The sequence below is a fragment of the Lithobates pipiens genome, unplaced genomic scaffold (assembly GCF_037356315.1).
Source record: "Lithobates pipiens isolate NorthernLeopardFrog02 unplaced genomic scaffold, aLitPip1_a1.2 Scaffold_8, whole genome shotgun sequence".
Classification (NCBI taxonomy): domain Eukaryota; kingdom Metazoa; phylum Chordata; class Amphibia; order Anura; family Ranidae; genus Lithobates; species Lithobates pipiens.
The window spans coordinates 622,431,745-622,457,582 of NW_027507903.1; the positions used below are offsets into that span (position 1 = coordinate 622,431,745).

The 25,838-nt window shown below is 46.2% G+C and overlaps 1 pseudogene; it reads left to right on the forward strand.

Annotated features, from left to right (window-relative positions):
- The first annotated feature begins 3,618 nt into the window (after window positions 1–3,618).
- The window catches only part of LOC143962368 (olfactory receptor 6B1-like), a 28,697-nt pseudogene continuing 6,477 nt past the window's right edge, over window positions 3,619–25,838 (forward strand).

A 25,838-nucleotide genomic window follows, 5' to 3' on the forward strand; every position in this document is an offset into this window, starting at 1 on the left:
GAGCAGGAGCGGGAAGATGAGGAAGTCGCAATGCTGGATGAATTCCCAGGGGGGGCTACTCTATCTGAGACAAGTCAACAACAGGAGTCTGATGAGGAGTCAGAGGAGGATGGTGCCGGGGCGGATGAGCAGGAGCAAGAAGAGCATGCTTTAAACCTTTCTGGGATCCCTGTTGTGCGAGGATGGGGAGAGGAGAATGAAGAGGACGACATTATCCTGGATGATGAGCAGGAGCCAGGCCACCACACCGCTTCCACTTTAGTGCAAATGGGGGCCTTCATGCTCCAGTGTTTTAATAGGGACCCCCGTATAAAAAGCATGAGGGTCAAGGACCAGTACTGGGTGGCAACGTACTTAGACCCCCGGTACAAACACAAAATGGCGGAAATGTTACCGCCGTCGCAGAGGGCTGTCAGAATGCAGCACTTCCAGGCCTTGCTTCGAGAAATGCTGCATTCTGCTTTTGCGTGCGCTGGCAGAGGAGCAATTCCCACTCCCAGAGAAGGATTTGCGGGTACCAATCCAACAGCGCCTGCAAGAAGAGGCCGGTTTGAAGATGTGTTGGTGACTTCGGATATGAGGTCATTCTTTCAGCCGACCCATCGACAGGTGTCATCCGGATCCAGCATCAGGGAACGCCTAGACCGTCAGGTGTCCGACTACATTGGGTTAACGGCCGATGTGGACGCTCTGAGGAGTGATGAACCCCTAGACTACTGGGTGGGCAGGCTTGACCTCTGGCCAGAGCTTGCCCAATTTGCAATCGAACTGTTGGCTTGCCCCTCATCCAGTGTCCTGTCCGAAAGGACGTTCAGCGCAGCAGGGGGGATTGTGACCGATAAGCGTACTCGCCTAGCTCACCACAGTGTTAACTACCTCACATTTCTAAAAATGAATGAGGCATGGATCTCGGAGGAATTCAACACATGTGATCAGTAGACCATGTATATGTCTATAAACAATTTTTGGAATCAAGCACACAGACCTTCTTAATTCATTTGGCTCACTTCCCTGACCCAAAAAAGCACACCGTACTATATGCCCCTACCCTCCTCTTTGAAGAGGTTGAGCGGTGTCATATTTCTACTGGGGCTGCTTATTATGAGGGGTTCCCACCATCCCTGTGCTGTGCTGACTTCCTCCTGGGTGTTCTTATTATGAGGGGATCACACCATCCCTGTGCTGTGCTGACTTCCTCCTGGGGGTTCTTATTATGAGGGGATCACACCATCCCTGTGCTGTGCTGACTTCCTCCTGGGGCTGCTTACGGTGCTGCTGTCAGCGCTGTATGTCACGGAGCTGCTGTCAGCGCTGTATGTCACGGAGCTGCTGTCAGCGCTGTATGTCACGGAGCTGCTGTCAGCGCTGTATGTCACGGAGCTGCTGTCAGCGCTGTATGTCACGGAGCTGCTGTCAGCGCTGTATGTCACGGAGCTGCTGTCAGCGCTGTATGTCACGGAGCTGCTGTCAGCGCTGTATGTCACGGAGCTGCTGTCAGCGCTGTATGTCACGGAGCTGCTGTCAGCGCTGTATGTCACGGAGCTGCTGTCAGCGCTGTATGTCACGGTGCTGCTGTCAGCGCTGTATGTCACGGAGCTGCTGTCAGCGCTGTATGTCACGGAGCTGCTGTCAGCGCTGTATGTCACGGAGCTGCTGTCAGCGCTGTATGTCACGGAGCTGCTGTCAGCGCTGTATGTCACGGAGCTGCTGTCAGCGCTGTATGTCACGGTGCTGCTGTCAGCGCTGTATGTCACGGAGCTGCTGTCAGCGCTGTATGTCACGGAGCTGCTGTCAGCGCTGTATGTCACGGAGCTGCTGTCAGCGCTGTATGTCACGGAGCTGCTGTCAGCGCTGTATGTCACGGAGCTGCTGTCAGCGCTGTATGTCACGGAGCTGCTGTCAGCGCTGTATGTCACGGAGCTGCTGTCAGCGCTGTATGTCACGGAGCTGCTGTCAGCGCTGTATGTCACGGTGCTGATGTCAGTGCTCTGTATTACGGTGCTGCTGTCAGTGCTCTGTATCTCCTGCACCCTCTTGTTTGCCTACCCTGGTCCCTGACCTTCCCTCTCCTCCATTGCCTTCATTAGCTCCATAGTCCTGAATTGTCAGAACAATTTCCCAAATAAAAAAAAAATGCTTGTAGTTATCGATCCCAAATTCACCTCATACATGTATTATGCTATTGTCCAGGTGGTGGGACTACGTGCTACCCCCTAATAATTACCCCGTGGCCGCAAATTCGACCTAAAGGTTTGCGAAATTCGCCTCCCATTGAAGTCAATGGAGCCCGCGGCGAACGGTCGTTTTCGCGAACGTTTGTGCCCGTTCGCGTTTCGCGTTCGCGAAACGTCCCGTCGGAAGTTCGTCCATCACTATACGTGAGTAGGTGTTGTGACGCGGCGAGAGGAACGTAAAATCTCTCTCGCTCGCATGACAACACCTCCAAACATCATACAAGTCATTAGAAACAATAAAAGACTCCAAGGGGGAGTCATACCGTTTGGATCCCGCTGTGGAGTCCATTGAGTTATTTGGGACTAGATTAAAGTCCCCGCATATTAGTAAAAGACCTTTTTGCACTTTTCTTACTTTTTTCAATGTTTTCCTAAGAAAGGTTATTTGACCCTGGTTAGGAGCGTAAATTGTAACAAGAGTATAGGATACATTGTTAATTGTACAGTTCAATATAATATATCTCCCATCCGTGTCCGCAACGTAATCGTGCATCGTGAATAATACCGTGTTCTTTATAGCTATCAATACTCCCCGCTTCTTCTCTGAGGAAGAGGAGTGGAAGACATGTGGGAACAGTCTGTGTTGATATTTAGGTGTGGCGTCTGCAGCAAAGTGGGTTTCCTGGACACATAAAACATCACAGTTGTGTGCCAGAGCTGATTTCCAAAGAGAGTTACGTTTTACAGGGTGGTTGAGTCCGTTAGCGTTAAGAGAAAGGATGGTGATGCCCATGGTATGCTGGAGGGATGTGTGTTGTTAGCTTGAGTACTTACAGTAGCCGGGTGTAGCAGCTCCCAGTCTAGGGTAGTAGCTGGTAGTAGCGGATCCGATAGGAGCAGGTTCAAAAAGACCTAGTGAAACGAAATGGAAGAGAACGGCAGTGCAGTTGGAATAAAAATGAAAATACCAGGTAAGGTTTCAGGATAGTAGCAGGCCGTAGGTTTGGAGTGTGTGTGTCAAACACTCAAGGAGGACCTTCGATATCGGCAGTTTCCGAATGATAAAAAATGTACCAACGGAGAAGAAAACACTGGACTATGAACAAGTGATGAAAAATAAAACACAATAAAAACAAAAGAAAATGCAAGGATGTCAGTATCTAACCGCTTTCGCGAGCAACTGACTATTTTGTGGGGAAAAGTTCAATAAACAGGTGTATAGCCGCAGCTCCAGACCGGACTATAATAGTCGTGGAACATAGTAGGGCGGACATGTCATTCACCGTCGTGCAGGTTTGTTTTTCTCCCGAGAGGGGCCAAAGACAAATGGATTGTGTTGGCCATCAGGACCCTGTTGAGGGCGAGGGGGGTCTATTAGGATACCCCATGCGTGGAGGAGCTTCAATCCACCTTCTAGTGTAGAGATGGTGTGTGGAATACCATTATGGCTGGTCAGGATGGTCGCTGGGTGACGCCATTTGTAGGCTATCTTATGGTTGTTCAGGGCTTTAGTTATGGTACGTAACTGCCTCCTCAATTGCAGTGTATACTGAGACAGGTCTGCATACAGTTGGATAGTGGAGTATGGCGCAGGTAATGGAGACAGCTCTCTAGCCTTTTGAAGTAATTGTTCCTTCGCCTGAAAGAAGTGGACCCTGAGGAGCACGTCTCGGGGTATATCCGCCTCAAGATGGCGTGGTTTTGGCAGTCTGTGAATTCTATCAATAGTGAGTTCAATAGGCGTGAGCTCAGGTATCATGCTGGAAAACATTGTGGATGCAAAGTTATGCAGTTCAGTGGGTTGGATAGATTCCGGAATACCGCGTATTTTTATATTATTTCTCCGTGAGCGGTCCTCGAGGTCCGCGAGTTTAGCTTTGATCCAAAGAGCGTCATCTCTTTGTTCAGAATGTGCATCAATCAATTCATTGACCGTGTCAGTACATTCCCCCATCTTAGTCTCTAAGCACTGCATTCTATTGTCCACATGTTTCAGCTCTAGGGAGAAAGTATTGATCAGAGATGAGAGATTGGACATTAGGGACGATTGTAAAGATAAAAGCATATCTTTCATAGTCGTGTCAAGAACCGGTTGACCAGTAGTGGGGAATTGAGCAATGGATGATTGTAAATCTGATATAGCAGCTTCATTATGTAGGCCGGTACTCACTGTGCCTGAGGCCTGGTTGTGAGGATCCATCCGCATCTTCGATTTCACTGGGCTCTGTATGCCGGGGTTGAAGGAGATGAGTCAGGAGGATAAGGCGTTTGCAGATCAGACGAAATGTCCTGAGGATGGTCATCAGGGAGGTCAGTGTAACTCAGGGCTGCCCGTGCTGTGCTGGCGGCGCCATCTTGGGCCTTGTTGCGCGGCTGAAAGGAGAAGGATTCCAGGCGTTTCGGGCCTCTTTCCTGGTACCGCTTGCGAGACATCGCTGTGGCGGAGGTCCGGGGGAGATTTGTAGAGGCTTTTGGAGCTGATGGCGGCGAAGCGATCGTCCGGTAGTCGCTATTTGTCCGGTCTGGATAGCGGAGCTCTCAGTCTAAGCGTCCATCGCCGCGCGCGCTCAAGCCACGCCCCCTGTTAATGAACTTTTTGAGTGTGCCACATTTTTCTTTTCTATATCAGTGTGAAAGGGGCCTAAGTGTGACATGATGACATCACGTATATCAAACATGCATTACATGATGGTGTCGCCTATGTGAATGAATGAATGAAATACTTGTATAGCGCACAATGCGAACTGAATCACCTCTAGGCGCCTATGTGTGAACAATGCCAACTGAATCGCCTCTAGGCGCCTATGTGTGACGCCATATGATTGGATGTTAATTTAGGGACGTGGAAACATGCAAAACTATCTCAGACAAAGGTGCCAAGGATAGTCTATAAAGAAGACGGTATCCATAAATGCCAGTGGACAGTTTTTCTGTAAAATGGCACCATGAACAATGTCACAAAAAATTACACAATGTGCTTTTATACGCCTGAAGAAGTCATGAAAATAAAGGCAAAACACGATGTGTGAGAGTTTTAATAAGAACACTTTTTGCCACCCTGGACCAGTTATGTGCACCCCACAAGGACCCCAACCACTAACACAGTGACAACTTTTTACTTCGTCACACCTCTGGTACAGTAACATTTTTCACGTTCAGGGAACCCCCTGATGCATGGACCTTTTGTTCTTCCAGTGACACCATCAATGCAGTGGAATTTTTTTTACTATCAATGATGCTGAGGCAGCAGCAATTTTTCTTTCCAGTGACACCATTGACACTGGGACAATTTCTACTCACGCCAATTTATTTTTCCACTCTAACGACATGTACACACGATCATGGTGGATAATCGAATGGACTTTGCAGCTGAGGTCCGCCGGACTTTCAAGCGAACGGACTTTGCCACACACAATCACTCCAAAAGTCTGGTGGATTCGAACGTGATGACGTAGAATAAGGAAGTTCATAACCAGTAGCCAATAGCTGCCATAGCATCAGTTTTAGTCCACCGGACTAGCACATAGACGAACGGATTGTCCGCTAAAGCCAAGTCCGGCGGTCAATTTTGAAGCAAGTTTTATTTCTAAGTCCGCCGGACTTTTGGGAAGAAAAAGTCCACTGGAGCCCACACACGATTGAATTGTCCAAGTCCGCTGGATAGTCCGATCGTGTGTACACGTCATATGAACCCATACACACTATTAGATTTCCTGCAGATTTTTGTCATCATATTTACCAAAACCATGTAGTGCAATAACTAAACAAAATGTAAAACTTGCGCTTGGTGATAAATTAGTTGATATAGAAAAAATTTAAGATAAACAGCGGCTGAACACAAAAAAACAGATACTAGGTCTAAGTAACAGAAATGTGAAAAACAGTGCAGCGCTTACTATGAATAAATGTAACATGTGACTGAATACAATAAAGCAATTGATCAAAAAAAAACTTCAGAACTGGTGATTCCAAAATTGAACATCAATAGTAAAAAATATATATATATATATTGTGCAATAAACAAAAAATTAAAAGTTAATTGGTTGTTAAACCAAAAAAGATGTTACTCAAAATGTTTGAACCACAACTTGTTGCTGAAAAACTCAAAAGTGAAAAAGTAAAAAATGTGAGACACAAAAATATGATTATGTGAAGCGAATCAAAAAATCAAAAAACAAATCAAAACAAGTCCCATTCCTTGTATAAGTGAAGTGATTTACAAGGCCCCAGACACGTGGAGATAAATGTTCATTAAGTGAAACATAAGTGAATAAAACGTTAAAGTTGATCACAGGTGTCTCTGGTGCAGGTGCTTGACCACGTAAATTCTTTCACTACAGCAACTTAAGTGAGTAATAAAGGCTTACCAGAGCAACCATTAGTGTGCGCAGATACGAACTCCCAAACGATTAGGATCGGACAAGATCGCTCCTCCGACACTCCTCATACAAACGGATGATTCGAATCGCCTTTGGGGGCGGGAAGGTAAAACCTAACCCACACCTTCGGATGTTCCTTGAACGTCGTCCGTTCCGGTCAGTTCGGAAATTTCAAATTGGCGTGTCACCGAATGGATGAAAAAGGGAAAAAAACGCCCAATCGTGTGATAAAATCTAAAACACGTGGATTTTATTTTTCAACCAGATAAGCGTTGGAAGCTACAAATGACTCGATCGAGTCGCATAAAATTGATCGTAAAAAAGAAATGCTAGCTAAAGTATATAAGTAAATAAAAAACAAGCGGATAAAATAGCACGAGGTGTAGACGTATCTACCCGACGATCGTTTCGTCACAAATTGACGTCATCAGGGGTACGCCCACACCCTCGTGCTAAAGCTTTAAATAGCCTATGGGTAAGGTAGGGAGCCCTGCCATAGGTGCAGACAAAAACGTCCGTTCATGATCAGTTTAACCAACAAATGACCAGTCTCTTCGGACTGGTTACCATATAATAGAAAGGATAATAAAGTACAAAACGGTCTACGACCAGTTTGTTCGAGTAAAGTTGGAGTTCCCTCATAGTATAATGATGAAGCTCATATAAAAATGATAAAAAATACAAACATTCAATCCTGTAACAAATCCCCCCTTTTTAAAGCGGAGGTCCACCCTAAAATGGACCTCCGCTCATCTGATCCCTCCCCCCCTCCGGCGCCACAATCGGCACCTTTCAGGGGGGAGGGGGGTGCAGTTACCTGGATAATCCAGGTAACTGCACCCACTTCCGGGCTAGCTGTCTGCGGAACGAGCGTAGGTTACGCCCCCGTTCCGCAATGCCCCGCCCCCTTCAGCAAGTGCCCCGCTGCCTGCTGGGAAACACACAGCTCCCAGAGGCAGCGGGGACCGTCCGGATTGCGCCGCGCGGCTCGCGCATGCGCAGTAGGGAACCGGGAAATGAAGCCGAAAGGCTCCATTTCCTGATTCCCATACCCAAGATGGCGGCGGGACCCGGCAGCCGAGCGAGCGATCGGCTTCGGGTGCCGACATCGCGGGCGCGCTGGACAGGTAAGTGTCACTATTTAAAAGTCAGCAGCTGCAGTATTTGTAGCTGCTGGCTTTTAAAAAAAAAAAAAAAAAAAACGCGGAGTCCCGGTGGACTCCCGCTTTAACATATGGCCACATGCATTAATGGTGGCTATCTGGCTACATATATGTCCCAGAAATGGGTGGCTTGGTTCAAAAAACAAAAGATAATGCATACGTGTGGATTGAAAATAACCATCCACAAAAGGAAAAGAAATGTGACCGTAATATTGAGGGCCTACACAGCATTGACTACCCACCATTACCCATAGTCCAATCACAAAACTTCATGGGTGAAACATATATACCGGGTTTAGAAAGAACATTACATTCATTCTATTCTCATGAAATATATATAAGTTACATAACAAAAAATTATATAAGTTACATAACAAAAAATACTGCAAAAATACAGACAATGGTGATATAATTAATCATCACGGTATATACAGCCTAAACTGAATACAAAATCCGTGTACTGAAAGGGGAAAGAGGAATGGTAAATCAACCGTTGTTGATAAAACAATTGATGTCCCATTCGATATTAAGTCCCCCAGGGATGTGTGTCCCTAATTTATGGATCCAATTTGTTTCTGCCCTAGAGATAGTGCGCTTGGCATTACTGCCGCGCCAGTGCGGGATGTATTTCTCTAAAGCCAAAAAGGTGGTGCCTCTTGGGTCACGGTTATGTTTTAGATCGTAGTGTTTACTAACATTGTGTTTATCGAAACCTTTGCAAATGTTAGTTATATGCTCCCCCAGGCGCACATGTAACATGCGTACCGTGCGTCCCACATATTCCAAACCACATGGACACCTAAGCAAGTACACAACGCACTTGGTGGTGCAAGTGATAAATGTTCGTATAGGGTAAGTGAGTCCAGTACCAACCGAGGTGAACTCAGTGAATCTCCTACCCCGTAATGCATTCAGTTTACAAGCTCTGCATTTCCCACAGGGGAAAAAGCCCTTCAAATCCCCAAAAAATGTGGGTCTTGTCGGGGGGTCAGGGACATTTGGAGCAATCATGTTTCGCAAGCTGGTTGCACCCCTGAAAATCACATTTGGTCTGTCGGGAAGCTCGGGGCCCAAGATTCGATCATTTTTAATAACCGACCAATGTTTCTGTAAGATTCTTTTCACAGCCCAATGTTGACTCGAAAAAGTTGTGATTAAAGAGACCCCATAATTGTCCATGTTGTCAGTCCTAGGTGGTCTCTCAGCCAACAATGCTTGACGATCCCTACTGTTAACCTCCATTATGGTGGAATCAAGAGATTCACTGTTGTAGCCCTTAGCTAAGAATCTCTCCTTTAAGATTAGTGCCTCCCTGAGAAAATCATCATTGAAAGTGCAATTGCGTTTCAAGCGAAGAAACTGGCCCTTAGGGACCGCTGAGAGCCATGACTTATGATGGCAGGAATCAAGTGGAATATAGCTATTCCTGTCAGTTTTCTTAAAAAACGTTGTGGTGATTATGTTATTATCCCTAATGGAAATGTTCAAATCCAAGAGTTGGATGTTGGTGGGGCTTAAGACATGGCTGAGAACTATCCCACGGTTGTTATTGTTTAAATGGGACAGAAAGAGTTCTGCTGATGAACCGTCACCATCCCAGATAAACAAAATGTCATCGATAAACCTTTTCCAGGTCACCAATTCAGGGGGTTTGTCACTAAAGACAATATCCTCCTCCCACTTTGCCATGAAGAGGTTGGCCATACTGGGAGCAAATTTAGCCACCCCCTTCACTTGCAAAAAATGGGTCCCGTCATGCCAGAAGTGGTTATGCGTCATGGCGAAAAAAAGTAATTCTAAAATATAGTTACGCTGAGTCACCGAAATACTACCATCCTGGGCTAGAAAGTGATGTACTGCCTCATAGCCCAATTGATGGGAAATTGCGGTGTACAGCGAAGCTACATCCGCGGTGATCAGGAGATAGGTGGGTTTCCATTCGATCAATTGCAAAATGTTAATGACATGCTTAGTGTCTCTCAAAAAGGATGGGGTGCCCACCACCAGTGGTTGTAGATATCTGTCAATGTATTTCCCTATACGCGAGGTTACAGAGTCAATTCCACTGATGATGGGCCGCCCTGGTGGGTTTTCTAAAGATTTATGTATCTTAGGTAAAGAATACATGACCGGTAAGCGTGGCGCCAAAGGTACCAAAAAGTCCCTTTCTTTTTTATTCAAAATGCCCATGTTAAACCCTTTATCAACCAACTCTTTTAATTCACCTTTAAACTGGGTAGTGGGGTCTAAGAGTAATGGAGAGTAGGTCTCGGAATCTGACAAAATTCTAGTCATCTCATTGGAATACATGGTTTTATCAAGTATTACAATTGCACCCCCTTTGTCCGCCGACCGAACTACTATGTCTTTCCTATTAAGCAATGAATCTAGCCCTGCCTTGAATTCCCGTGTGGGTTGGGCTGGTCTCAATTTCAAACCATTAAGATCTTTTAATACCAGATCACAAAAAATATTTATGTTGGGTGCTGTGTTACCAGGAGGGTTAAACAAAGAGGCGTTTGCTAAGCCAGAGTGCATAATTGTTGTGGAATCCCTGTCTAGTTGACGGGAGGGGTTACTCATGATATACCTTTTTATATTCAACTTGCGTGTGAACTTTTGAATGTCTATAAATGTCTGGAATTTATTTAAATTCTGAGGGGGCACAAACTTGAGACCCTTCCCGAGAGTCTGCAATTCTTCATTAGATAACTCCTTATTACTTAGGTTAATGACACCACTGATGTCTAGGTCCTTCTTCTTTTTGGTGTGAAGACGTTTCCCCCCTCTGCACCCTCTCTTGTGTCTCCGTTTCTCTTGTGTCCCCCCCGAGTGCCCTCCTGAAAACCCTGTTGGTAATAACTACCCACTGAGGGTTGAATATATGATGGCTGAAAACCACCATGACCCCCAGGGGCTCCAGAGTGCCCCATCCTATCATCCCCAAGGGGGCCATATCTGTTGAAGGTCTCGACCCTATAATTGGATCCAACATCTCTTACATCCAGGGGGGATCTCCTATCCCTGCTGCCACCTCTACCTTGAAAGATGGGTTTATTTCCCTGAAAAAAAGGTTTACCACCTCTGGATCGCCAGGGTGGAGGGGGCGCCATTGAGGTGGGATGTTGGTAATGATTAGATGGAATTGGATAACGTTGGTGGTTAAATTTACGTTTGTCAATCCTTCCTCTGGAGGACTGAGGATGTGGTTGTAATGATGGGCCCATTCCTCGTTCAGTATGCACTGGAGAGGCCTGACTAGTGGGGCCCCAAAAAGAATTAGAATCCCCAACACCACCTCCTCTGACTCCCTCAATCTGACCTGGGGGATATAAACCTTGATCCCCCATGGGGGGCAAGGGGGCCAAGTTCTCAGTAGAGACCTGCCATTTAAATACAACATTATCTTTATAATCCTTTTTATCCCTATTATATTTTTTCTTTTTCTTAGTTTTTTGTTCAGTTTCCTCTTTGGTCAAAATAGTTTTTAAGGCTTCGGATCTTTGCATATACTCCGGATCATTTTTAAAGGGGACAAGCTTGGTTTTAATCAAACTGATCTCATAGTCCAATGAGGCAAGTTTCCTCGATTTTTTAGCAATCAGAAATTTCAAAAACTGAACCCCTGCCTCATTGAAATATTTAAACCATTCAGCTATCTCTGTGTCCTCCTTTTGTGGATTAACCTCCCATCTCAAACTCCTGGGTACCATATTTTCCCTTACATATTCTTCCAGGTAGGCTATATCCCATTTAGTGTGTAGTTCAGATATGGTTAAATTCTTCAACCTCAAAAAACAACCAGATAAATCATCCCTAGAATTCTCATTCCCATCAAAGACCCCTGTGGTGTCAATGACTGCTTGGGACCTATATTCAAAAACATCCATTATGGATGAACCAGCAGCAAATTAGTGTATCGTAAAACAATAACTAAACAAAATGTAAAACTTGCGCTTGGTGATAAATTAGTTGATATAGAAAAAATGTAAGATAAACAGCGGCTGAACACAAAATACTCAAAATGTTTGAACCACAACTTGTTGCTGAAAAACTCAAAAGTGAAAAAGTAAAAAATGTGAGACACAAAAATATGATTATGTGAAGCGAATCAAAAAATCAAAAAACAAATCAAAACAAGTCCCATGCCTTGTATAAGTGAAGTGATTTACAAGGCCCCAGACACGTGGAGATAAATGTTCATTAAGTGAAACATAAGTGAATAAAACGTTAAAGTTGATCACAGGTGTCTCTGGTGCAGGTGCTTGACCACGTAAATTCTTTCACTACAGCAACTTAAGTGAGTAATAAAGGCTTACCAGAGCAACCATTAGTGTGCGCGGATACGAACTCCCACGATTAGGATCGGACAAGATCGCTCCTCCGACACTCCTCATACAAACGGATGATTCGAATCGCCTTTGGGGGCGGGAAGGTAAAACCTAACCCACACCTTCGGATGTTCCTTGAACGTCGTCCGTTCCGGTCAGTTCGGAAATTTCAAATTGGCGTGTCACCGAATGGATGAAAAAGGGAAAAAAACGCCCAATCGTGTGATAAAACCAACTCTTGGATTTGAACATTTCCATTAGGGATAATAACATAATCACCACAAAGTTTTTTAAGAAAACTGACAGGAATAGCTATATTCCACTTGATTCCTGCCATCATAAGTCATGGCTCTCAGCGATCCCTAAGGGCCAGTTTCTTCGCTTGAAACGCAATTGCACTTTCAATGATGATTTTCTCAGGGAGGCACTAATCTTAAAGGAGAGATTCTTAGCTAAGGGCTACAACAGTGAATCTCTTGATTCCACCATAATGGAGGTTAACAGTAGGGATCGTCAAGCATTGTTGGCTGAGAGACCACCTAGGACTGACAACATGGACAATTATGGGGTCTCTTTAATCACAACTTTTTCGAGTCAACATTGGGCTGTGAAAAGAATCTTACAGAAACATTGGTCGGTTTTTTAAAAATGATCGAATCTTGGGCCCCGAGCTTCCCGACAGACCAAATGTGATTTTCAGGGGTGCAACCAGCTTGCGAAACATGATTGCTCCAAATGTCCCTGACCCCCCGACAAGACCCACATTTTTTGGGGATTTGAAGGGCTTTTTCCCCTGTGGGAAATGCAGAGCTTGTAAACTGAATGCATTACGGGGTAGGAGATTCACTGAGTTCACCTCGGTTGGTACTGGACTCACTTACCCTATACGAACATTTATCACTTGCACCACCAAGTGCGTTGTGTACTTGCTTAGGTGTCCATGTGGTTTGGAATATGTGGGACGCACGGTACGCATGTTACATGTGCGCCTGGGGGAGCATATAACTAACATTTGCAAAGGTTTCGATAAACACAATGTTAGTAAACACTACGATCTAAAACATAACCGTGACCCAAGAGGCACCACCTTTTTGGCTTTAGAGAAATACATCCCGCACTGGCGCGGCAGTAATGCCAAGCGCACTATCTCTAGGGCAGAAACAAATTGGATCCATAAATTAGGGACACACATCCCTGGGGGACTTAATATCGAATGGGACATCAATTGTTTTATCAACAATGGTTGATTTACCATTCCTCTTTCCCCTTTCAGTACACAGATTTTGTATTCAGTTTAGGCTGTATATACCGTGATGATTAATTATATCACCATTGTCTGTATTTTTGCAGTATTTTTTGTTATGTAACTTATATAATTTTTTGTTATGTAACTTATATATATTTCATGAGAATAGAATGAATGTAATGTTCTTTCTAAACCCGGTATATATGTTTCACCCATGAAGTTTTGTGATTGGACTATGGGTAATGGTGGGTAGTCAATGCTGTGTAGGCCCTCAATATTACGGTCACATTTCTTTTCCTTTTGTGGATGGTTATTTTCAATCCACACGTATGCATTATCTTTTGTTTTTTGAACCAAGCCACCCATTTCTGGGACATATATGTAGCCAGATAGCCACCATTAATGCATGTGGCCATATGTTAAAAAGGGGGGATTTGTTACAGGATTGAATGTTTGTATTTTTTATCAGTCATTTTTATATGAGCTTCATCATTATACTATGAGGGAACTCCAACTTTACTCGAACAAACTGGTCGTAGACCGTTTTGTACTTTATTGTCCTTTCTATTATATGGTAACCAGTCCGAAGAGACTGGTCATTTGTTGGTTAAACTGATCATGAACGGACGTTTTTGTCTGCACCTATGGCAGGGCTCCCTACCTTACCCATAGGCTATTTAAAGCTTTAGCACGAGGGTGTGGGCGTACCCCTGATGACGTCAATTTGTGACGAAACGATCGTCGGGTAGATACGTCTACACCTCGTGCTATTTTATCCGCTTGTTTTTTATTTACTTATATACTTTTGCTAGCATTTCTTTTTTACGATCAATTTTATGCGACTCGATCGAGTCATTTGTAGCTTCCAACGCTTATCTGGTTGAAAAATAAAATCCACGTGTTTTAGATTTTATCACACGATTGGGCGTTTTTTTCCCTTTTTCATCCATTCGGTGACACGCCAATTTGAAATTTCCGAACTGACCGGAACGGGCGACGTTCAAGGAACATCCGAAGGTGTGGGTTAGGTTTTACCTTCCCGCCCCCAAAGGCGATTCGAATCATCCGTTTGTATGAGGAGTGTCGGAGGAGCGATCTTGTCCGATCCTAATCGTTTGGGAGTTCGTATCGCGCACACTAATGGTTGCTCTGGTAAGCCTTTATTACTCACTTAAGTTGCTGTAGTGAAAGAATTTACGTGGTCAAGCACCTGCACCAGAGACACCTGTGATCAACTTTAACGTTTTATTCACTTATGTTTCACTTAATGAACATTTATCTCCACGTGTCTGGGGCCTTGTAAATCACTTCACTTATACAAGGCATGGGACTTGTTTTGATTTGTTTTTTGATTTTTTGATTCGCTTCACATAATCATATTTTTGTGTCTCACATTTTTTACTTTTTCACTTTTGAGTTTTTCAGCAACAAGTTGTGGTTCAAACATTTTGAGTAACATCTTTTTTGGTTTAACAACCAATTAACTTTTAATTTTTTGTTTATTGCACAATATATATATATATATTTTTTACTATTGATGTTCAATTTTGGAATCACCAGTTCTGAAGTTTTTTTTGATCAATTGCTTTATTGTATTCAGTCACATGTTACATTTATTCATAGTAAGCGCTGCACTGTTTTTCACATGTAGTGCAATAGCCTGCCTGTTGCATACAAATTGAAACTCTTAAGGTTTGACCTCATATTATATGGTTTTTGTAAATCCGAAGACAAAAATCTGCAAAAATCACATAATGTGTATGGAGTCTTAGCCTCATATTTTACTGGTGAATAGTATGTACATCGCTATTAAACTCTTCAATTTGCTACAGTGTGCCACAACCCTGGGCACTATTTCAGCAAATGTTGCATTCCTACATACATTTTGGTATGGTGCACTTTTGCACATGCCACTGTTGGCCACGTCATGTTGTTCTCCAATATAACTCAGGAGGACAAAATCATAAGTGGTGTCAGGTCTTCTGAAATGTTTCCTCTTGATGGTGGAGGAGATAAGAACATCTATCTCCATGAGTTCACTGAATGTAGCCGCCCATTGACACATCATTGGTCAGTTTGGCAGTATTTGTACAGTATTTAACTGTGTTTAAGTAATTGATTTGTAGGTTGTGTATACAGTCTCACAAAAGTGAGTACACCCTCACATTTTTTGTAAATATTGTATTATTTCTTTTCATGTTACAACACTGAAGTATTGACACTTTGCTACAACGTAAAGTAGTGAGTGTACATCTTGTATAACAGTGTAAATTTGCGGTCCCCTCAAAATAACTCAACACACAGCCATTAATGTCTAAACCGCTGGTAACAAAAGTGAGTACATCCCTAAGTGAAAATGTCCAAATTGGACCCAATTAGCCATTTTGCCTCCCCAATGTCATGTGACAGGACAGGTTCCACTCAGAACAGGCCTCGCCATGGTCGACCAAAGAAGTTGAGTGCACATGCTCAGTGTCATATCCAGAGAATGTCCTTGGGAAATAGACCCATGAGTGCTGCCAGCATTGCTGCAAAGGTTGAAGGGGTGGGGGGTCAGCCTGTCAGACCATATGCTGCACACTGCATCAAATTGGTCGGCATGGCTGTCATCTCAGAAGGAAGCCTCTTCTAAAGATGGTACACAAGAAAGACCGCAAACAGTTTGCTGAAGACAAGCAGACTAAGGACATGGATTACTGGAACCATGTCCTGTGGTCTGATGAGACCAAGACAAACGTATTTGGTTCAGGTGGTGTCAAGCCTGTGTGGCGGCAACCAGGTGAGGAGTACAAAGACAAGTGTGTCTTGTCTATAGTCAAGCATGGTGGTGGGAGTGTCATGGTCTGGAGCTACATGAGTGCTGCCGACACTGGGGTGCTACAGTTCATTAAGGGAATCATGAATGCCAACATGTACTGTGACATGCTGAAGCAGAGCATGATCCCCTCCCTACAGAGACTGGGCCGCAGTGCAGTATTCCAACATGATAATGACCCCAAACACACCTCCAAGATGACCACTGCCTTTCTAAAGAAGTTGAGGGTAAAAGTGATGGACTAGCCAATCATGTCTCCAGACCTGAACCCTATTGAGCATCTGTGGGGCATCCTCAAAAGGAAGGTGAAGGAGTGCAAGGTCTGCAACATCCACCAGCTCCGTGATGTCATCATGGAGGAGTGGAAGAGGACTACAGTGGCAACCTGTGAAGGTCTGGTGAACTCCATGCCCAAGAGGGTAAAGGCAGTGCTGGAAAATAAGGTGGCCACTCAAAATATTGACACTTTGGGCCCAATTTGGACATTTTCACTTAGGGGTGTACTCACTTTTGTTGCCAGTGATTTAGACATTAATGGCTGTGTGTTGAGTTTAGGGATGAGCCGAACACCCCCCGGTTTGGTTCGCACCAGAACTTTCGAACGGACCCCAAATTCAAACGAACTTTAGAACCCCATTGAAGTCTATGGGACTCGAACGTTCGAAATTAAAAGTGCTAATTTTAACGGCTAATATGCAAGATACTGTCCTAAAAAGGGTTTGGGGACCTGGCTCCTGCCCCAGGGGACATGGGTCAATGCCTAAAATGTTTTTAAAAATGGCCGTTTTGGCGGGAGCACTGATTTTAATGACGATTAAAGGGAAAAAAAGGGGAAATATTCCTTTAAATATGGTGCCTGGGGGGTGTCTGTAGTATGCCTGTGAAGTGCCACGTGTTTCCCGTGTTTAGAACAGTCCCTGCACAAAATGACATTAAACAGAAATAACACCATTTAAAACTGCTTGCGGTTTTAATGTTATATCTGGTTCCTGCAATATGGTTGAAAATCATTGAGAAAAATAGCATGCGTAGCCCTCCCTGCCTATTACCAGCCCCTTTGGGTCTCGTAAGTAGTGATGGACGAACTTCCGACGGGACGTTTCGCGAACGCGAAACGCGAACGGGCACAAACGTTCGCGAAAACGACCGTTCGCCGCGGGCTCCATTGACTTCAATGGGAGGCGAATTTCGCAAACCTTTAGGTCGAATTTGCGGCCACGGGGTAATTATTAGGGGGTAGCACGTAGTCCCACCACCTGGACAATAGCATAATACATGTATGAGGTGAATTTGGGATCGATAACTACAAGCATTTTTTTTTTATTTGGGAAATTGTTCTGACAATTCAGGACTATGGAGCTAATGAAGGCAATGGAGGAGAGGGAAGGTCAGGGACCAGGGTAGGCAAACAAGAGGGTGCAGGAGATACAGAGCACTGACAGCAGCACCGTAATACAGAGCACTGACATCAGCACCGTGACATACAGCGCTGACAGCAGCTCCGTGACATACAGCGCTGACAGCAGCTCCGTGACATACAGCGCTGACAGCAGCTCCGTGACATACAGCGCTGACAGCAGCTCCGTGACATACAGCGCTGACAGCAGCTCCGTGACATACAGCGCTGACAGCAGCACCGTGACATACAGCGCTGACAGCAGCTCCGTGACATACAGCGCTGACAGCAGCTCCGTGACATACAGCGCTGACAGCAGCTCCGTGACATACAGCACTGACAGCAGCTCCGTGACATACAGCGCTGACAGCAGCTCCGTGACATACAGCGCTGACAGCAGCACCGTGACATACAGCGCTGACAGCAGCTCCGTGACATACAGCGCTGACAGCAGCTCCGTGACATACAGCGCTGACAGCAGCTCCGTGACATACAGCACTGACAGCAGCTCTGTGACATACAGCGCTGACAGCAGCTCCGTGACATACAGCGCTGACAGCAGCACCGTGACATACAGCGCTGACAGCAGCTCCGTGACATACAGCGCTGACAGCAGCTCCGTGACATACAGCGCTGACAGCAGCTCCGTGACATACAGCGCTGACAGCAGCTCCGTGACATACAGCGCTGACAGCAGCTCCGTGACATACAGCGCTGACAGCAGCTCCGTGACATACAGCGCTGACAGCAGCTCCGTGACATACAGCGCTGACAGCAGCTCCGTGACATACAGCGCTGACAGCAGCACCGTAAGCAGCCCCAGGAGGAAGTCAGCACAGCACAGGGATGGTGTGATCCCCTCATAATAAGAACCCCCAGGAGGAAGTCAGCACAGCACAGGGATGGTGGGAGCCCCTCATAATAAGAACCCCCAGGAGGAAGTCAGCACAGCACAGGGATGGTGGGAGCCCCTCATAATAAGAACACCCAGGAGGAAGTCAGCACAGCACAGGGATGGTGGGAACCCCTCATAATAAGCAGCCCCAGTAGAAATATGACACCGCTCAACCTCTTCAAAGAGGAGGGTAGGGGCATATAGTACGGTGTGCTTTTTTGGGTCAGGGAAGTGAGCCAAATGAATTAAGAAGGTCTGTGTGCTTGATTCCAAAAATTGTTTATAGACATATACATGGTCTACTGATCACATGTGTTGAATTCCTCCGAGATCCATGCCTCATTCATTTTTAGAAATGTGAGGTAGTTAACACTGTCGTGAGCTAGGCGAGTACGCTTATCGGTCACAATCCCCCCTGCTGCGCTGAACGTCCTTTCGGACAGGACACTGGATGAGGGGCAAGCCAACAGTTCGATTGCAAATTGGGCAAGCTCTGGCCAGAGGTCAAGCCTGCCCACCCAGTAGTCTAGGGGTTCATCACTCCTCAGAGCGTCCACATCGGCCGTTAACCCAATGTAGTCGGACACCTGACGGTCTAGGCGTTCCCTGATGCTGGATCCGGATGACACCTGTCGATGGGTCGGCTGAAAGAATGACCTCATATCCGAAGTCACCAACACATCTTCAAACCGGCCTCTTCTTGCAGGCGCTGTTGGATTGGTACCCGCAAATCCTTCTCTGGGAGTGGGAATTGCTCCTCTGCCAGCGCACGCAAAAGCAGAATGCAGCATTTCTCGAAGCAAGGCCTGGAAGTGCTGCATTCTGACAGCCCTCTGCGACGGCGGTAACATTTCCGCCATTTTGTGTTTGTACCGGGGATCTAAGTACGTTGCCACCCAGTACTGGTCCTTGACCCTCATGCTTTTTATACGGGGGTCCCTATTAAAACACTGGAGCATGAAGGCCCCCATTTGCACTCAAGCGGAAGGTATGTGGTGGTGGTGGTGTTGTTGGTGGTAGTGTCTTTGGGGGTGCACATAGCAGAGAGTGAAGAAGAGGGTGCAGATCGAGAGGATGAGGAGGGTGCAGAAGAATAAGGCTGAGTGAGCCACTCAACCAAGTCTGGTGCGTCCTTTAAAGTAATTGAACGCACCTTCTGCAACTTCCCACTTTGGCTCAAGGCTGTTGCTCCTGCCCTACCCCTACCACCCCTGCGGAAGGGCCTGCCTCTTCCTCTGCCTGTCATTTTTTAAATCACCCTGTGACAAAACTCTTAGTCCCTATACCGCTGAAGGACTGCTGCAGTATAGGGCAGCGGTCAGCAGTAGTGCACGTCAACCCTATGTATTGTGGACCGATAGCGGTCCTTACAGAACAGCAGACTGTACTGCACTCAGGCCTATGTACCGTAGCACCCTATACCAAGTTACCAGTCCTTATAAAAACTTTTGTGGACCAAGCAGGTTGTGTGTTAGTGATTAGCAGACTGTACGTCAGTCCCTATACCAATGAAGGACTGCTGCAGTATAGGGCAGCGGTCAGCAGTAGTGCACGTCAACCCTATGTATTGTGGACCGATAGCGGTCCTTACAGAACAGCAGACTGTACTGCACTCAGGCCTATGTACCGTAGCACCCTATACCAAGTTACCAGTCCTTATAAAAACTTTTGTGGACCAAGCAGGTTGTGTGTTAGTGATTAGCAGACTGTGCGTCAGTCCCTATACCGCTGAAGGACTGCTGCAGTATAGGGCAGCGGTCAGCAGTAGTGCACGGCAACCCTATGTATTGTGGACCGATAGCGGTCCTTACAGAACAGCAGACTGTAACGCACTCAGGCCTATGTACCGTAGCACCCTATACCAAGTTACCAGTCCTTATAAGAACTTTTGTGGACCAAGCAGGTTGTGTGTTAGTGATTAGCAGACTGTACGTCAGTCCCTATACCAATGAAGGACTGCTGCAGTATAGGGCAGCGGTCAGCAGTAGTGCACGGCAACCCTATGTATTGTGGACCGATAGCGGTCCTTACAGAACAGCAGACTGTAACGCACTCAGGCCTATGTACCGTAGCACCCTATACCAAGTTACCAGTCCTTATAAGAACTTTTGTGGACCAAGCAGGTTGTGTGTTAGTGATTAGCAGACTGTACGTCAGTCCCTATACCAATGAAGGACTGCTGCAGTATAGGGCAGCGGTCAGCAGTAGTGCACGGCAACCCTATGTATTGTGGACCGATAGCGGTCCTTACAGAACAGCAGACTGTAACGCACTCAGGCCTATGTACCGTAGCACCCTATACCAAGTTACCAGTCCTTATAAGAACTTTTGTGGACCAAGCAGGTTGTGTGTTAGTGTTTAGCAGACTGTGCGTCAGTCCCTATACCGCTGAAGGACTGCTGCAGTATAGGGCAGCGGTCAGCAGTAGTGCACGGCAACCCTATGTATTGTGGACCGATAGCGGTCCTTACAGAACAGCAGACTGTACTGCACTCAGGCCTATGTACCGTAGCACCCTATACCAAGTTACCAGTCCTTATAAGAACTTTTGTGGACCAAGCAGGTTGTGTGTTAGTGTTTAGCAGACTGTGCGTCAGTCCCTATACCGCTGAAGGACTGCTGCAGTATAGGGCAGCGGTCAGCAGTAGTGCACGGCAACCCTATGTATTGTGGACCGATAGCGGTCCTTACAGAACAGCAGACTGTAACGCACTCAGGCCTATGTACCGTAGCACCCTATACCAAGTTACCAGTCCTTATAAGAACTTTTGTGGACCAAGCAGGTTGTGTGTTAGTGTTTAGCAGACTGTGCGTCAGTCCCTATACCGCTGAAGGACTGCTGCAGTATAGGGCAGCGGTCAGCAGTAGTGCACGGCAACCCTATGTATTGTGGACCGATAGCGGTCCTTACAGAACAGCAGACTGTACTGCACTCAGGCCTATGTACCGTAGCACCCTATACCAAGTTACCAGTCCTTATAAGAACTTTTGTGGACCAAGCAGGTTGTGTGTTAGTGTTTAGCAGACTGTGCGTCAGTCCCTATACCGCTGAAGGACTGCTGCAGTATAGGGCAGCGGTCAGCAGTAGTGCACGGCAACCCTATGTATTGTGGACCGATAGCGGTCCTTACAGAACAGCAGACTGTAACGCACTCAGGCCTATGTACCGTAGCACCCTATACCAAGTTACCAGTCCTTATAAGAACTTTTGTGGACCAAGCAGGTTGTGTGTTAGTGATTAGCAGACTGTACGTCAGTCCCTATACCAATGAAGGACTGCTGCAGTATAGGGCAGCGGTCAGCAGTAGTGCACGGCAACCCTATGTATTGTGGACCGATAGCGGTCCTTACAGAACAGCAGACTGTAACGCACTCAGGCCTATGTACCGTAGCACCCTATACCAAGTTACCAGTCCTTATAAGAACTTTTGTGGACCAAGCAGGTTGTGTGTTAGTGATTAGCAGACTGTACGTCAGTCCCTATACCAATGAAGGACTGCTGCAGTATAGGGCAGCGGTCAGCAGTAGTGCACGGCAACCCTATGTATTGTGGACCGATAGCGGTCCTTACAGAACAGCAGACTGTACTGCACTCAGGCCTATGTACCGTAGCACCCTATACCAAGTTACCAGTCCTTATAAGAACTTTTGTGGACCAAGCAGGTTGTGTGTTAGTGTTTAGCAGACTGTGCGTCAGTCCCTATACCGCTGAAGGACTGCTGCAGTATAGGGCAGCGGTCAGCAGTAGTGCACGGCAACCCTATGTATTGTGGACCGATAGCGGTCCTTACAGAACAGCAGACTGTAACGCACTCAGGCCTATGTACCGTAGCACCCTATACCAAGTTACCAGTCCTTATAAGAACTTTTGTGGACCAAGCAGGTTGTGTGTTAGTGATTAGCAGACTGTACGTCAGTCCCTATACCAATGAAGGACTGCTGCAGTATAGGGCAGCGGTCAGCAGTAGTGCACGGCAACCCTATGTATTGTGGACCGATAGCGGTCCTTACAGAACAGCAGACTGTAACGCACTCAGGCCTATGTACCGTAGCACCCTATACCAAGTTACCAGTCCTTATAAGAACTTTTGTGGACCAAGCAGGTTGTGTGTTAGTGTTTAGCAGACTGTGCGTCAGTCCCTATACCGCTGAAGGACTGCTGCAGTATAGGGCAGCGGTCAGCAGTAGTGCACGTCAACCCTATGTATTGTGGACCGATAGCGGTCCTTACAGAACAGCAGACTGTAACGCACTCAGGCCTATGTACCGTAGCACCCTATACCAAGTTACCAGTCCTTATAAGAACTTTTGTGGACCAAGCAGGTTGTGTATTAGTGTTTAGCAGACTGTGCGTCAGTCCCTATACCGCTGAAGGACTGCTGCAGTATAGGGCAGCGGTCAGCAGTAGTGCACGGCAACCCTATCTATTGTGGACCGATAGCGGTCCTTACAGAACAGCAGACTGTACCGCACCCAAGCCTATGTACCGTAGCACCCTAGACAGACCAAGTTACCAGTCCTTATAAGAACTTTTGTGGAACAAGTGAGTTGTGAATGATTAGCAGACTGCAGCAGAAGGGCAGCAGTCAAGTATAATATTCTTTCTATATTTGGAAGAAAGAATATTATACGTGTACAAGCCTATTACCGTACCACTGATACCAGTCCTGAAAAGAACCTTTGTGGAACTAATAGTAACAGCAAGTCTTTAAAATTATCCTCACTGCCTGACACACTGCTTCCTGCCTGTCCCTATACAAATTGGCAAAAAAGAGTAGGCTGGAACGATTAGCTGGAACAGCTCTTTTGTGGACCTGATAGTAACAGCTAATGATGATGATGATGATGATGATGAAGAAAGACTAATCTGGCTGAGCTGTCCCTAAAATAGCAGCATACAGCGCTCTGTCCCTTTATCTAAACTGACAAAAGAAACTCAGGCTGCTGACCTAACACCTATACCAGTCCTGAAAAGAACTTTTGTGTACCAAATAGCTAGCGTTTTCTCTGTCCCTACTCCACACAGGATCCTTTCCCTACAGTGACAGAAGAAAGAATGTAAAATGGCCACCGGATCGGGTGTATTTATAGGTTAGGGGGAATGTCCAAGTGTCCATGAGCTGTCATGTCTCAATTGGTTGTCCTGTAACACATGATAAACGTGTCACGAAAGGTTAAAGTTCTTGTATACATTAAACACGTAAGTCCGCCGGGGCGAACGACGGAAAAAGGCGTTCGAACCCGCGGACGGCGAAAGTCGGAAATTCGCCGCGAAACGACCGCCGGGCGAACCGTTCGGCCATCACTACTTGTAAGCATATTAAGGGGAACCCCGTACCCATATTAAAAAAAGGAAATGCGTGTGGCCCCCAGGCCCTATATAGTCAGAACAGCAGTATACAGGCGGTGCAAACAAGACAGGGACTGTGTAAGTTTGTTGTGTTAAGTTGAATCTGTTTGTAATTTTCAACTGGTACATTTTTAAAGTGTAGCTCCAGTCAAAAAAAGTTTTTTTAAGCTTTTTGGAAAACATAGGGAAGGGTTATCACCCCTGTATAATTTGTTTTGTCGTCCATCTTTTTTCATCTCACTTGCTGTTGTCTCCTTCCGTTTGCAAGTAGGAGATGTTTGTAAATTGGATGTTTGAAAGTAGGTGCCTGCCCTATATGCTCTGCAGAAATGGTGGAACAAGGTGTTGGTTTTGCCACAACATTGTAAGCCCTCAAAGTGACTCTTGGTGGGCGCTGGAGCTCCCTGCTGTGAACGATTATACCAAGAATTGTAATTACATGCCATTGTTGAACAGTGGTAGAAAAATTGACCTTTGGTGGTTGTGGTGCTGGTGCCACAACACTATACGTCCTCACAGTTACTCTGGGTGGGCACAGGAACGGGCCCTCCTGTGAAATATTATATCAAGAATTGTAATTACATGTCCCTGTTAAACAGGGGCAGAAAAATTGGGCCTTAGGCACTGGTGCTGGTGCCACGACACTGCAACCTCTCCCATATACTCTTGTTTTATTGCAGGAATTAGCCCTGCTGCAAAGCATTGCATCAAAAATTGTAATTAAACGCCCCTGTTGAACAGGGGCAGAAAAATTGGGCCTTAGGCAGTGGTGCTGGTGTCACCAAACTGCAACCTCTCCCATATACTCTAGTTTTATTGCAGGAATTAGCCCTGCTGCAAAGCATTGCATCAAAAATTGTAATTAAACACCCCTGTTAAACAGGGGCAGAAAAATTGGGCCTTAGGCACTGGTGCTGGTGCCACCAAACTGCAACCTCTCCCATATACTCATGTTTTATTGCAGGAATTAGCCCTGCTGCAAAGCATTGCATCAAAAATTGTAATTAAATGCCCCTGTTAAACAGGGGCAGAAAAATTGGGCTGATGGCATCACCCAGAGCCAGAAATGTTCTTCCAACATATCAGCGGAGGAGGAAGAGGATAGACAATCAACATAACAGGACAGTCACTCAGCATCAGCATAGGCAGTCTTGAAGGGATGTGATATTTAAAAAAAAATTATTCGGTTACATCAGCTTCAGGTGCTTGGTAGCTGTGGGTGATCCAAGACTGATTTATCTTGATGAAGGTCAGTCCATCAACTGATTCGGTGGACAGGCGCACCCTGTGATCGGTAACAAAGCTACCAGCAGCACTGAAGGTGCGTTCCGAAAGAACGCTGGATGCAGGACAGGCCAGTAGCTCAATTGCATACTGTGCAAGCTCTGGCCAGTGATCCATCCTCAAGACCCAGTAAGCCAAAGGATTTTCGGTGGGAAAGGTGTCCAAGTCTGACCTTGCCCCTAGGTATTCCTGCACCATGTAAATAAGACGATGGCGATGGTTGCTGGAACCGATCATACCTTGGGGCTGCGGACTAAAAAAATTGTCTGAAAGCATCAGTCAGACGGCCACCTTCTCCACCGCTCCTTCTGACCGATGCCTCCGCAACACGTTGTCCAGGACCAGGAGTTTGTAACCTCCCAGTCTCTGGGAATGCGTTGCACAGACCTTTCTGCAAGGCCTCCCGGAGATGTCTCATCCTCTGCTCCCTCTGCGATGGCAAGATAAGGTCGGCAACCTTACCCTTTTACCGTGGATCAAGGAGAGTGGCCAGCCAGTAATGGTCCCTCTCCTTGATCTGAAGAATACGAGGATCCTTCCGCAGGCTTTGCAGGATCAGGGAGGCCATGCAGCGTAGGTTAGCTGAGGCATTCGGTCCGGAGTCCTCTGGGTCACTAAGGACAACATGATCCGCAGCTACCTCCTCCCAGCCACGTACAAGTCCACGTGTTTCTTGGGACTGTAAATCATCCCTACAAGACTGCTGCTGCTGCTGCTGATGCTGAGTGCCAGCCTCCACCTCCATGCTGACACAATCATCCTCCTCCTCCTCTTCCTCCTCCTCATCCTCTTCCTGTGTGATGGG